Raw genomic sequence first — 16,116 nt, 5'->3', positions numbered from 1 at the left:
CCTCTTCCTCTTTCTTCATCACTTTTTTACTAGTTAAATTTAGTTTCTCACCTTTCTCATTTTGGTTCATTATATCACTTACTGAAATTTTAGGTGTGTCTATTCTCCTTAGTGATGTTTCCAGTTTTATCTTTGTTTCTGTGATTTTCTTTCACTTTATTTCTGGGTTCTGCCAGCTCTTGTTTTATCTTCTCTTTCCTAAGCTTTTGCACCTCTGTTCTGTGCTATATAAATAGATGTTTTTAAAAACTAGTATTTACTGTTTTAATTCATGCAAAATTATCGGTCACAATATTTCATCTGTGGCCTTTTTTTTTAGCTTTATCTGACATTTTTTCTCCTTTTCTTTTTCTCTCCTCCATCCCCATATTTTATTATCTTAACATTAATCCTGATTTTTCTTGGATCTCTTGGATTATCTTTTGTGGAAATTTCGTGTATGGGAAAATAAATAAAGAGCTGTGTTATAAACTAGAAGAAATTTTCATTATAAGCTAAAGTTCTGAATTTGAGTTCTTTTGTCCATTTCCTTCCTAGCCAGCCAATTAAGAGAAAGGGATATAAAAGGCTATGAGACTGTGAGATGGTTTGGCTCTGTGTCCCCATCCAAATCTTATGTTGAATTGTAATCCCCAATGTTGGGGGAGGGACTGGGTGGGAGGTGATTGGATCATGGGGGCAGATTTTCCCCTTGCTGTTCTCTTGATAGTGAGTGAGTTCCCATGAGATCTGGGGTTATTTGAAAGCGTGTCGCACTTCCCCCTTATCTCTGTCTCGCTCCTGCCAGCCGTGTGAAGATGTGCCTGCTTCCCCTTCACCTTCTGTCATGATTGTAAGTTTCCTCAGGCCTCCACAGAAGCAGAAGCCTGTACAGCCCACAGAACCATGGGCTGATTAAACCTCCTTTCTTTATAAATTACCCAGTCTCATGTAGTTCCTTATAGAAATGTGAGAATAGACTAATACAGACTGCTTCCTATAAATTTGGCATATCTACTGACCATTTATTCAGCCTTACCTCCTCCACTTCTTGGTAGTAAATCAGGTCCAGAGATGCTCCTTTCATGATCCCATAGACCTGTTTCCTTCTATTACAAAAAACCAGATTCTACTTTTGCAGCTTAGAGAGTATATATTCCAGCTTGGAGAAATGTCTTTTGGGACCAGCCCTTCTGAAAGTTATAGCACAGGTATCCTCTCTCCTCAAGCTCCTGCACTCTTCCTTGGTTGTCACTGCTTTTGGTGGCCTTTACATTGGTATTATGATTTGAGTTTCCACTGTCTATTAGGTTCACAAAAAGTGGGATCCCTCTTTCATATACTCTTTATCACTTTTTGAGTGCTTTAAGAGAGCAAGTAGAGAAAATTATGCTATTAACTTCAAACAGAAATTCCTTTTCCATATGTTTGATATGAAGTATTTTAATTCTAATTTTGTCATAACGATTTTATAAATTTTATTTTAATTTTCTCTTTAGTTTGTTAATTTTTAGAAAAGAATTTTAAAATTTCAAGGTATAAGGGCTCCCTCTGTGGTGTGTGCAAGTGTGCATGTGTTAGTAGGGGATGGACTTTTTTTTCATTTCTGATTGCAGTAGATTTTGTATCAGTACAATGCGCTAACTGACTGCACACTGGAGCTCCTAATTGTATTAGATTTTGGATTTGCTGAGACTTCCTTTCTAGTCTAGCACATGATGAAATTTACATGAGTGATTGAAAAAATACTGCATGTACATTAGTTAAGCTTAACAATGATCTTATTAAGATAATTGATTTTAAAATTAAGTTTCCTACCAGAATTGTGGACTCAACAATTTCTCCTTGAAGTTCTATAGGTTTTTCTTGTTTTATATATTTTGAAGCTATATTATTGGGTAAATAAATATTAATAACTATCAAATCTTGTGGTACTTTTCCTTTCGTCATAAAATAGCCTTTTCATTTCTATTAAATTCCATTTGAATTCTATTTTTTCTTATGCTAATGTGGCAACAATAGCTTTCTCTTGTTTGTCTGGTATATTTATCCGATCTTTATCTTTATTCATCTCATGTCATTTTTTTTACTTTAGTACAAGAATCGGTGAAAAATACATGAAAATGATGAAACTTTTATATTATAGTGTATGGTTTACAAAGCAATATGGGAGAAAAAAATAATAAGTGAAAGTACTTTTATACTCCAGTAGATAATATACAAAACAACAAATTATGGTCTCTTTCTAGCGTTAAAATTATGAGAACATTTAAAAATCCCAAGACATGGGTATTATTGCAAAGAAAGGGCTGAATAAGCACTCATAGTCATTTGGCACAACACATCCTGCATACACCTTCCAGCTAAGTCTATTTTCCAAATTCATATTTTTATAATACATTTAGATTCTTATAGGTCTAAAATTAAAAATTCACAGCGTTAATCTTACTTTACTTTTCCAATTAAGAGAACTACTATGTGTCAGATTAGCATTAAGTGTAGTTGTACTTGAAATCAATGGAATTGTGGAAAACAGGCAAATTACAAATTCCTTGTGAGAGAAGTTTTTCACTTGGAGAGAAATTTGATGCCATAGTTTTGTAATTAAATTAATTCAAGTTTAAATAGTTCAAACTTACATTATAAGTTTTAAACTTTCAGAAAAAGGGATAGTCAGACTAGCAAGTGAAGGCAAAAGAGCATCTGCTGAATTACATCCAGAAACACTTACATGATAGGACAAGAAGCATGAGCTAAGTAGTCTTAGATGAAGGTAATTAGCAATTAATAACAAAAAATAGTGAAAATAGCAGATCAAATGACTTCAAAAGGTCTACTTTTGTTTAAATTTGTTTTTATTTCTATACGACTTTTGTATCACATATATCTATTGCTATTGCTATAATTTGGATATATAATCCCTCCAAGTCTTATGCTGAAATTTCATCCCCAATGTTGGAGGTGAGGTCTACTGAGAAGTGTTTGGGTCATAGGAGCAGATTCCATAAGTGTATGAATGGTTTGGTGCCATCCTCACATTAATCAGTGAATTTTTACTCTAATAGTTTCCATTAGAGCTGATTATATAAAAAAGCCCAGTGCCTCCCTCCTTTCTCTCTCTCTTTCTTCCTCCCTTGCTATGTGATCTCTGCACATTGACTGTTCTCCTTCACCTTCCACCATGAGTAGAAGTAGCCTGAAGCCCTCACCAGATGTAGATGCTGGTGCCATGATCCTTGTACAGCCTAAAGAACTGTGAACCAAACAAATCTCTTTTCTTTATAAATTACTCAGCCCCAGGTATTTCTTTATAGTAACACAGACTAAGACAATTATTCATACCAATAGTTTATTCTTAAGAACAACATTTATTTCAGTGAAATGGCATTACTTTTCAACTATTGAAAAGTAGTCTTCAGAGAATATGACATACATTTTCCAGAATCGACAATCCCAAGTCATAGAAACAAAATTCTGGAGAGCAATCATTAAGCTCTGTAGTAAATGTAACTACAGAAATATGTATTTAAAAAATGTATATTCATTGTATGATCCCATTCATTTAAAAAGTAGATGGATTGTTTCTTTAAAACTATTTGGCCAGGTATGGCTCATGCCTGTAATGCCAGCACTTTGGAGGGCTGAGGCAGGTGAGTTGCTTGAGATCAGAGGTTTGAGACCAGCCTGGGCGACATAGTGAGACCCTGTCTCTACTAAAAATACAAAAAAAAAAAAAAAGAAAGAAAAAATAGCCAGGCGTGGTGGTGCACACCTATGGTCGCAGCTACTCAGGAAGCTAAGGTGGAAGGATCGCTTGAGCCCAGGGGCAGAGGCTGCAATGAGCTGAGATTACAAAACCACTGCACTCCAGCCTGGGTGACAGAGCAAGACCCTGTCTCGAAAAAAAAAAAATTATTTGAAAATTTAGTAACATGTAAATTTAAAAATAGTCAGTAATAATCCTGTCATCCAGGGATAACTATTAAGATTTTTTTGTCTACATTCTCACAATTCTTTATATATATATTTTTGGCTTTTCACTACTATAAATAATTCTTAAATGAATATCTTTTGAATTCATTCTTTTTCCCATAAGTCTAAATTCTTAAGATTGATATTATTGGCCCAAATGACACGATAATATTTACAGCTTCAATAAGTATTATCAAATTGTTTTTTAGAAAGTTACTCTACTTTACCGGGCACGGTGGCTCACTCCTGTAATTCCAGCACCTTGGGAGGCCGAGGCGGGTGGATCACGAGGTCAAGAGATCGAGACCATCCTGGCCAACATGGTGAAAACCCGTCTCTACTAAAAATACAAAAATTAGCTGAGCGTGATGGCATGTGCCTGTAGTCCCAGCTACTCGGGAGGCTGAGGCAGGAGTATCACTTGAACCCGCGATGCAGATGTTGCCGTGAGCTGAGATTGTGCCACTGCACTCCAGCCTGGTGGCAGAGCGAGACTGTGTCTCAAAAAAAAAAAAAAAAAGAAAAAGAAAGTTACTCGACTTAATCTTCCACCATAAAGGTATGCATTTGCTCCTTTCAGCTTATATTTGACAGCTTTAAGTGCTATCATTTGGGGATATTTGTTTATTTGAATCATGAAACGCAGTATCTTGTGTCAGAGGCAGCCAGTCATCATTAAAATCTATTCTTCCCATCTTCTGCAGCAAAAATTCATATTCCCTTCTTGTACATATGGCTGCTCGGCTACTGGCTTCTTTTCCCAACCACCATGCAGCTACGTTTCACTTTGTGCATAGTACGCAATGCGAGCAAAAAAGACAATGTGCCTTTTAACAGATTTTGGCCTTAAAACATGGAATGCCTGCTTTCTCATGTTTTTTTCACCTGTCTGAGAACTGGAACATAGATGATCCTTGATGATGTGTTGGAAGAACTACAAGATGGAAGGAAATGGGGTCCCTGAATTATAGTGAGAAGTAAAACCACTCAGCTGGCTTGGACTGCTCACTCATGACTGTTACATGGGATAAAAATAAACGTCTATGTTTTTTAAGCTACTATATTTTGGGGACTGTTTATTTCTGTAGCCTAGCTTTTGCTCTAAATTATAAACTCATTTATTAATATTTTGTTTTGAGTTGTTTGCTGGATTTATTTTGTCAGATTCTTTGTTGTGCTAAATGGGTTTGAAATGACTTTGTACATTAAGGCAAATAATCTTTTCCTGTACATAACTTCATTTGCCTTCAAATTCAATTTAGGCAATTATATTTCTCATATCGGCAAAATGAGCAAAGCATTTCTTCATTTTACTTAGTGAAATTTTCTATGCTAATATACCTAATACTGTTAACTAGAATACTGAAATAAATATTCTCTTTCTGCTTCTGCCATTAACTCATCTGTAAAATTAATTTCCAAGCCCTCTTCTAATCCTATAAGTCCATGATTCATAATAGTTTTCATCATTGGAAAATTATAGGAATACAAAATCTAAGAGTTGCAATGTTAAACTACAAGAAGAAATAGACAAGTACAAGCTGAGCACTCATAATCTAAAAATTTGAAATCTGAAATGCTCCAAAATCTGAAACATTTTGAGAGGGGGCAAGATGCCACAAGTGGAAAATTCTATACCTGACCTCATGTGATGAGTGGTAGTCACAACTTTGTTTCATGCACAAAATTATTTAAAATATTGTATAAAATTATCTTCAGGCTATATGAATAGGATGTATAAAAAAATAAATTTCATGTTTACCCTTGGGTCTTATCCCAAGATATCTCATTATGTATATGCAAATATTCCGAAATCTGACATACTTCTGGTCCCAGGCATTTTGGATAAAAAATATTCACTCTGTCTTATAGATTACCTATTTTTGAAATTTCTGTATTTTTTGCTACATTTCTTAAGAGATTGACCATCTCTTCCTCTCTCTTTCAAAACTCTCAAACAGGATCAAAGGTCAGAAAAATATTAAAAATCAAGGACAAAAGAATTAGAAATGAGACTACAGCCTAGAGAAGATCTCAGTAAATGTCTCGAAGGTGTAAATTAGATGGAAAAAAAGGTAACTGAATAAGTTGAATTACCACCTAAATGCTTATAGTTGGGGGCCTACTGATGTAAGCCAATCACTGTGCAGAGCCTATAAGAGGCTCATCAATTGGAAGGCCTAGGTATTATGGAGAATGTCTTCCTTTCTTTAGCTTGCTGCAACAAACTACCATAGACTTGTGTTTTGTAAACACAGAAATTTATTTCTCACCGTTCTAGAGGGTGGGAATTCCAAGATCAAGACACAGGCAGATTCAGTGTCTGATAAGGGCCCACTTCCTGGTTCATCTTGTTGTGTTCTCAAGTGAATGGGGTGAAGAAGCTCTCTAGGGTCCTTTTATAAGGGCATTAATATCATTTATGAAGGCTTTTTCCTCATGATCTAATTACCTACCAAAGGTCCTACCTCCTACTACCATCACATTGGGGGTTAGGATTCCAACATCAAAATCTGGGGGGAACACATACATTCAGTTTATAGCAGAGAGCAATGATAGACCTTCCTCACCTCTCTAGAGACTATTGTTTTATTCAGGAGAAGGGGACACTAGGCATTTAAGAACACAGGAATGAGGTAAGCAGCTGAAAACATGGTTTTTGGTGAAAGACTTTATACCCCACTGTGAGCTCCTTAACCACCTCTTTTATTTCTGGAATTTCTGAAGTAATGTATCTAGTCAGGAAGTTCTGAATGACCCTAGAGAAAATACCAGTATTCAAATTTGAATTTCTTTCCATGAAAAGTGCCATACATGATGAAAACCCATTTCATGGCCTACCATTATAAACTTTCAGAACAATAGGAATAAAGAAAAAAATTCTACAATTTTTGTAAAGATAAAACAGGTCACAGTTTATGGGCCAGGCACAGTGGCTCACGCCTGTAATCCCGGCACTTTGGGAGGCCGAGGGGGGCGGATCATGGGATCAGGAGACCAAGACCATCCTGGCTAACACAGTGAAACCCTGTCTCTACTAAAAATACAAAAAAATTAGCTGGGCGTGGTGGTGGGCGCCTGTAGTCCCAGCTACTCAGGAGGCTGAGGCAGGAGAATGGCGTGAACCCAGCAGGCGGAGCTTGCAGTGAGCCAAGATTGCGCCACTGCACTCCAGCCTGGGTGACAGAGCGGGACTCCATCTCAAACAAGCAAACAAACAAACAAAAACAAAAAAAGTCACAGTTTATTTATGTTATTGTATATTGCAGAATTTCCTTCTTTTTCTAAGGCTTAATAGTATTCCAGTGTATCACATCTTCATTATCTATTTACCTTGCAATGAAAATATATGTTGTTTCCACATCTTGGCTATTGTGAATAATGCTATAATGAATATAGGAAAGCTAATATATACTCAACATTCTGATTTCAATTCTTTTGAATAAATATCCAGAAGCTGGATTGGATGGTAGTGATCTTTGTAAGTTTTTGAGGTACCCCTATATTGTTTTCTATAGTGGCTGCACCACTTTGCATTTCCACCAACAGTGTGCAGGTGTTCCAGTATCTCCCTATCCTTGACAATATTTATTGTCTTTTTTTTTTTTAAACCACCAACTTGACAGGTGTGAGGTGACATCTTATTGTGGTTTTGACTTGCATTTCCCTAATGGTTAGTGATGTTGGGCATTTTTTCGTATATCTGTTGGCCATTTGTTTGTCTTCTTTGGAGAAATATCTATTCAAGTCCTTAGCCCAATTTTTAATAGAGTTATTCCTTTTGTAACTATTGAGTCATATTTATTCCTTATATATTTTGGTGTTTAACTCTTTATCAAGTACATGGCCTGCAAATATTTTCTCCAATTCTATAGGTTATCTTTTTAGTCTCTTAATTGTTTCCTTTGCTGTGCAAGAGTGTTTTGCTTTAATGTAGTCCCACTTGTTTATTTTTGTTTCTGTTGACTGTGCTTTTGGTATAATATCCATTAAATCATTGCCAAGACCAATGTTATAAAGGTTTTCTGCTACATTTTCTTAAGTTTTCAGTCTTTCGTTTAAAGTCTTCAGTCCATTGTGAGTTAATTTTTTTGTTAATTTTTTTCATAAAGGTGTTCTGCTGCATTTTCTCAAGGTTTCAGTCCTTTGTTAAAGTCTTTAGTCCATTGTGAGTTAATCTTTTTGTAATTTTTTTCATGAAGGTATTCTGCTACATTTTCTTAAGTTTTCGGTCTTTTGTTAAAGTCTTTAATCCATTTTGACTTAATTTTTTTGGTATGGTGTAAGAATCCAATTTCATTCTTTCACATGTGGATATCTGGTTTTCCCAACACCACTTGTTGATGAGATGATTCTTTCCCCATTGTTCATTCTTGGCATCATTGTTGAAGATCAGTTGCGTATATGTATGGATTTAATTCTAGGCTCTCCATTTGGTTCCATTGGTCTATACTTCAATCTTTATGCCAATATTATACTGTTTTGATTACTGTAGTTTTGTAACACATTTTGAAATCAGAAAATATTGCCTCAAGCTTTGTTCTTCTTTCTCAAGATTTACCTAGCCATTCGTGATCTTTTTTGTGTGTGGGTTCCATATAAATTTTTGAATTGTTTTTTCTATTTCTGTAAAAAGTCATTGGAATTTTGATAATGATTGCACAAAATCTGTAAATAACTCTGGGAAGAATGGACATTTTAACAACATTAAGTGTTCCAATACATAATCATGACCTGTCTTTCCATTTGGTTACATTTTGTTTAATTTCTTTCATTAATGTCTTGTAGGTTGCAGCACACATGTCTTTTATCTCCTTAGTTAAGTTTATTCCTAGATATTTTATTATTTTGATGCTATTGTAAATGTAATTTTTCCTCATTTTGTTTTCAGAAATTTTGTTACTAGTGTATAGAAATGCAACTCATTTTTGTATGTCCATTTTGTATCCTACAACTTTACTGAATTCGTTTATTAGTTCTAAGAATTTTTATGGAGCCCTTAGGATTTTCTACATATAGAATCTTGTAATTTACAACCAGGGATAATTTTACTTATTTATTTCAGATTTCAATGTCTTTTATTCCTTTTTCTTGCCTAATTGTTCTGGCTAGGACTTCTAGTACTATATCAAAAAGAAGTGGGAAAAGTGGACACCTTTGCTTTATTTCTGATCTTAGAGAAAACGCTTTCTAAGTGTTTTTGAAAGTGGGGTATTGAACTCTCCTACTGTTATTTTATTGCTGTCTATTTGTATCTTCAATTCTGTCAATGTTTGATTTATATATTTGACTGCTCTGATGTGAACCAGTCCCTCCCTTCCCTCGGTGAAACTGGGAGCTAAGAGTCTCTTCCCAATTGAAAGGTGCTGGATTGGGGGCAGGATCTGTAGTGAGAGGATGTCCTGGATCTCCCTACTGGTTTTGGCAAATCTGGTTTTACATTCTCCTGGGGTACAAAAACCTTTAAATTAGTTCTTGATTTCTCACAAAGGAATTTTTCCATGAATTGTTGCTCAATTGGTGTATTTGGAGAAGGAGAGTTCAGGGTTCCTACTCCACCATGTTGCTGATGTCACCCCTCAATAACTCCAATACAGTTTTATTTTTAAACTATGAATGTGGATTTCTGTAATAAAATAAAGTTAATTATATACATGGATAGACCAATATTTTATATTTAGTTTCCAAAAATTCTTTTGAAGTAATCTTTTTAGTTTAAAATTATTGCCTATCCATTCAAAAGTTATTGCAATGTAACAGCAAGAGCAATGGAGCTATATTTTAAAATGTCTGTTTTAGTCCATTTTGTGCTACTATAACAGAATATCTGAGGTAATTTATAATGAACAGAAATGTATTGGTTCTTAGTTCTGGAGGCTGGGAAGCCCATGATCAGGGGGATGGCATCTTGTGAGGGCCTTCTTGCTGTGTCACTCCATGGCACAAAGGCAAGGAGAGGGCAAGAGGGAGCAAGAGAATAAACTCACTCTTGAGACCTATCATAATTGACATTAATTTATTCATGAAGGGGGTTCTCTCATGACCTAGACATCTCCCATTAGGCCCCACCTCCCAATACTGTTGCAATGGAGATTACGTTTTGAACACGTTTGTTTTTGAAGACACACTCAAACCATAGCAATATCTTAGGTAGACTTCAAACTTTTAAAAATAATCATCTTAGGTCAAACACTATTTTTTTGTTTTTTTCCAAAACCTTATCAATATTTCACTATCTCTTAGCCACTGGTTTTCAGTGAATGTTGAAACAAGTCAAGTTCATAAAGTTCTTGGTAACTTGTCTCCTTATTCCATGTAAAGTGGTAAATAAATGTTTTTTTCTTTCTTTTTTTTTTTTTTTTTTTTTGAGATGGAGTCTTGCCCAGGCTGGAGTGCAATTGCACAATCTTGGCTCCCTGCAACCTCCGCCTCCTGGGTTCAAGCGATTCTCCTGCCTCATCCTCCTGAGTAGCTGGGATTACAGGTATGCACCACCATGCCCGGCTGACTTTTATATTTTTAGTAGAGACGGGGTTTCACCATGTTGGCTAGGCTGGTCTCAAATTCCTGACCTCAAGTGATCCACCTGCCTCAGCCTCCTAAAGTGCTGGGATTACAGGTGTGAGCTACTGTGCCCAGCCATAAATAAATGTTTTAATGAATAAAGGTTCACTTTAAACAGAATCAAGGGAGTTATGTATCTGATATTTTTTGAAATTTTAATATAATTATTTTATTTTATTTATAATTTTAATTTTAGATTAATGGGGTACATATGCAGGCTTGTTACATGGGTATATTGCATGATGCTAAGGTTTGGGGAACTATTGATCCTGTCACTTAGTGAACATAGTACCCAGTAGTTAGTCTTTCAACCATTGTCCCCTTTCCTCCCTCCTCCTCTCTAGGAGTCCAGTGTCTATTGTTGCCATCTTTATTTCCATGAGTACCCAATGTTTAGCTACCACTTGTAAGTGAGAACATGTGGTATTTGATTTTCTGTTCCTGTGTTAATTCACTTAGGATAATGGCCTCTAGCTCCATCTATGTTGTGCAAAGGACTTGATTTTATACTTTTTTATGGCTATGTAGTATTCCATGGTGTGTATATATATCACATTTTCTTTATCCCATCCACCATTGATGGGCATGTAGGTTGATTCCATGTCTTTGCTATTGTGAGTAGTGCTGCCATGAACATGTAAGTGTGTGTGTCTTTTTGGTAGAACAATTTATTTTACTTTAGGTAGATACTCAGTAATGGGATTGCTGGTTTGAATGATGGTTCTTTTTTAAGTTCTTTGAGAAATCTCCAGACTGCTTTCCATAGTGGCTGAACTAATTTACATTCCTATCAACAGTGTATAAGCATTCTCTTTTTTCTGCAGCCTTGCCAGCATCTGTTATTTGGCTTTTTAATAATAGCCATTATGATTGTGTGAGTAGTATCTCATTGTGTTTGATTTGCATTTCTCTGATGATTAGCAATGTTGAACATTTTTTTATAAGTTTGTTGGCTGTTTGAATGTCTTCTTTTGAGAAATCAAAAGTATTTTTTTCACCCTTTGCCCTTGTTAACAGAGTTATTTGTTTTTGCTTATTGAATTGTTTCTTATAGATTCTGAATATTAGACTTTTTTTAGGTGCATAGTTTGCAAATATTTTCTCCTATTCTGTAGGTTTTCTGTTTACTCTGCTGATAGTTCCTTTTACTGTGCAGTAGCTCTTTAGTTTGATTAGGTGCCACTTGTCAATTTTTCTTTTTGTTGCAATTGCTCTTGAGGACTTAGTCATAAACTGTTTCCCAAGGCTGATGTCCAGAATGGTGTTTCCCAGATTTTCTTCTAAGATTGTTATAGTTTGAGGTCTTACATTTAAATCTTTAATCCATCTCGAGTTAATTTTTGTATGTGGTGGAAGGTATGGTCCAGTTTCATTCTTCAGCTTATGGCTAGCCAGTTATTCCTTGTCATTTATTGAATAGGGAGCCCTTTCCTGATTGCTTATTTTTGTTGATTTTGTTGGTTGTAGGTATGCAGTTTTATTATGGGTTCTCTATTTTGTTCCATTGGTCTATGTATCTGTTTTTATACCAATACCAAACTGTTTTGGTTACTGTTGCCTTATAGTGTAGCTTGAAGTCAGGTAATTTAATGCCTACAGCTTTGTTCTTTTTTCTTAGGATTGCTTTGGCTATTTGGGCTCTTTTTCGGTTCCATATGAATTTTAAAATAGTTTTTTCTAATTCTGTGAAAAATTACATAGTAGTAAATCTGTAGCTTGCTTTGAGCAGTATGTCCATTTTAATTATATTGATTCTTCCAACCCATGAGCATGGAATGTTTTCCATTTGTTTGTGTCATCTATGATTTATTTCAGCAATGTTACAGATCTTTCACCTCTTTGGTTAGATATATTCCTTGGTATTTTATTTTCTTGTGTGGCTATTATAAATGTCATTACATTCTTGATTTGACTTTCAACTTGAACATTAGTATATAAAAATGCTACTGATTTTTGTACATTGATTTTGTACCCTGAAAATTACTGAAGTTGTTTATCAGTTCCAGGAGCCTTTTGGCAGAGTCTTTAGGGTTTTCTAGGTATAGAATCATATCAGTGAAGAGAGGTAGCTTGACTTCTTCTTTTCTTATTTTGGTGCCTTTCATTTTGTTCTCTTTCCTGATTGCTCTGGGTTGAACTTCCAGTACTATTTTGAATAAAAGTGTTGAGAGTTACCATCCTTGTCTTGTTCTAGTTCTCAAGGGAAACGTTTCCAGTATTTGCCTTTTCAATATGATGTTGGCTTTGGATTTGTGATAGATGGCTCTTATTATTTTGAGGTATGTTCTTCAATACCTAGTTTTTGAGGGTTTTTATCATGATAGGACATTAGATTTTATTACAAGCTTTTTCTATGTCTATTGAGATGATGTATCTCATTCTTATTATTTGGGCATAAGTTTCATAACTTTTAGCAATTGTTAAATTACTCGCTCTTTCTTCCAATCCTTTGTTCTCTAGAATCTTGCTATGCTCCCTGAATAGAATATCTTTTCCACTATTTCCCTCTTGATCCATATTTATGTCTCTCTTAAACATCCATTTAAATAAATTTTCTTCATCAAGTCCACTTGAATAGCTCTACTCCACACTGATCATTCCATTATTCCATTTCTCTTAGCACTGATGTTCTGTATTACATTAATTTGTATCTGTTTTCATGTCATCTTTGCATGTGTTGTTATATCTTTTCATCTGCATTTTGTTCCCCTATTATATTGTAAATTCCCTGAGAATGAGGACAATGTCTTTAACTTCATTTGCATATCTCCATGGCATCCAGTAGAGAATGTCATTAGAAAGCAGCACTCATTAAATCAAATTTTCACTGACAAAAATCATGTCTAGGCTGAAAAAATATGGCTTATGCAGCACTCAGTATAGTTGTTACACATGTTTTCTCTTAAGAGGTCTTTGAGAAATATACATACACAATATTATGTAGAAAATACATGGCTAATGGCTTCATTAAATGTTTGCAAGCCAGTGTACTAAAATGTAAAAATTTTTAAGTGGCTTGTAATGAAATGTCATTGATTTTTTTATATATATATATGCAAAGTTCAGAGAAATAATATTAATTTATTCTTTTCCGTAGTATTCAAAATAAACAACAAAATTTTGTATTATATTCTTTCCCCCATCTTAAAAAGTTATGATAGCCCGACTTTATATATTTATACAAAAATGTGTATTAGAAATTATGGAATTACTAACAGACTTGGCTTTCTGTGGTTTCCAGAATATATAGATAACCTTTTTAATTTTATTTTTTAGAAACTTGCCTAAACCTTCCTTTTTAATCTCATCAAAATTATGTAAAATTCTGAGCTCCAGAATTTTTCTTATTATTTTCTAAACTTAGAGATTTTAAAATATTAAAGCTGGAAGAGTTTATTAAGTTCAAACAATTTCCAAATATGGTGGAGTAAAAGAACCAAGAAGGAATTAAAACTGAAGATCTCAATCCCCATTCCTAGCAATTATCATTTAGGAGGCAGGGCCTAGAAGTCTATAATTTAACAAGCACCCTGTGTGTTTCTAATGTGTTAGGAAATCCATGATTTAGTTCAGTTTCTTCATTGTAGATATAAATAAATGACAGTACACATGCACATGTATATTGTGTGTGTATATGTATGGATGCATTGTAAATGTCATGCTGGTGCTCTAAAATTCTAACTTCTGAGCCCCTTCCTCCCACATCCTCCATATTTGTGGCATAATGCCACCTGTATCTTTAGGCAGTCCCATTTTCAAGGCTTTTCATACATTCTTTCCCACCTGGAATGTCCTCTCTTCCTCTCTGCCAAATCAAAGTCTTTAAGATACATATCTACTATGATGCTTTCTCTGATCTTATGTTCATACAGCCATTATTCTTCACTAAATTCCTTGCTGAACCATTTATCTGACACTATTCATGTGTCCTTGGCATGAAAATTATTTGTGGATAATATTGAATTTTACTCTGGCCTGTTACCATCAAGCTTATTAGAAACTCTACCATTGGGAAAATACACCTAGTAATGGCAAATAAGTCCCTACTTATTTTAGGTGTTTTAACGATCAGACAACTGCATTAATAAACTGATGTAATCTGAAAGTACCCTGAGGTCTCAGTTTCTTAGAAAAGTAATTTTCAAACTTTAATGCACGGGCAAATCACCTACAGTTGGAATCAGTCTGGTCTGATGGTAGTTTAATATACACTCATATTGTATTATTATTATTTAGCTTTTGTTTTGATTTTTTTCTCCATTAAATCTAACAAGGAGTTTTATCTTTTCCATATCCTCCATAGCAGCTAGTGTATCATATACATAATAAATTATTTATGAATAAATTCATCAAAAACTACTACATAACTTTCTGATTTCAAATTTTTTTTGTTAAAGAACACTTTTTTTCACTTTTATTTTAAGTCCAGGGGTCCATATGCAGGATGTGTTACACAGGTAAATGTGTGCCATGGTGGTTTGCTGCACAGATCATCCCAATTCATACGTATGAAGCCCAGCATCCATTAGCTGTTCCTCCTGATGCTCTCCCTCCTCCCACCCCCTACCCTCTGACAGGCCCTAGTGTGTGTTGTTTCCCCTCCCCATGTGTCCATGTGTTCTCGTCATTCAGCTCCCAATTATAAATGAGAACACACAGTATTTAGTTGCCTGTTCCTGTGTTAGTTTGCTGAGGGTAATGGCCTCCAGCTTCATCCATGTCCCTGCAAAGGACATGATCTTGTTCCTTTTTATGGGTGCATAGTATTCCATGATGTATATGTACCACATTTTCTTTATCCAGTCTATCATTGATGGGCATTTAGGTTGATTCCATGTCTTCGTTACTGTGAATAGTGCTGCAATGAACATATCATGTATCTTTGTAAAAGAATGACTCATATTCTTTTGCGTATATATATAGTAATGGGACTGCTGGGTCAAATGGTATTTCTGCCTCTAGGTCTTTGAGGAATTGCCATACTGTTTTCCACAATGGTTGAATTATTTTACACTTCCGCCAACAGTGTAAAAGCATTCCTTTTTCTTCACAACCTTGCCAGCATCTGTTATTTTTTGACTTTTTAATGATAGCCATTCTGAAGGGCATGAAAGAACACTTAAAGCATAAGAGTTTGATTAGGAGAAATCTGAAATGCACCATAGAAAATTCTTACTCTTTTGTTTAAGCCAACAATAAAAGGTAAGAAAAGGTAAAATATGTCATTCTTATAAAATGAAACACCACAATGTGTGAAGAATGGGTTTTCTTTTGTTACAACAACTTCAATTCATTTAACTATTTCTATGAAACTTGCCAATTAAATTACTAGAGACTTTACAAAATCATTCTAGGTTTTGGAATTTAGAATAATATTCATTCATGAAGTATTAATGAGTGAATATTAGAATAAATACTCCTATCTTAACTGGTTTTAGACTTTAACTAAACTGTTAGTACATCAGATAGTCCTGTTTCTTAAGAAAAGCTTTGATGGAATCAGTGGTAGAAGACATTCCTCCCTATTGAAATGTTGCTGATCAACTTTCATTTTTATAAAAGCATCTTAATGCCATGTTTAACTGTCTGAAGGTTAATTAA

This window comes from Pongo pygmaeus, chromosome 3, assembly GCF_028885625.2.
Source record: "Pongo pygmaeus isolate AG05252 chromosome 3, NHGRI_mPonPyg2-v2.0_pri, whole genome shotgun sequence".
Taxonomy (NCBI): Eukaryota; Metazoa; Chordata; class Mammalia; order Primates; family Hominidae; genus Pongo; species Pongo pygmaeus.
Note: the sequence above shows the minus strand (reverse complement) of the source record.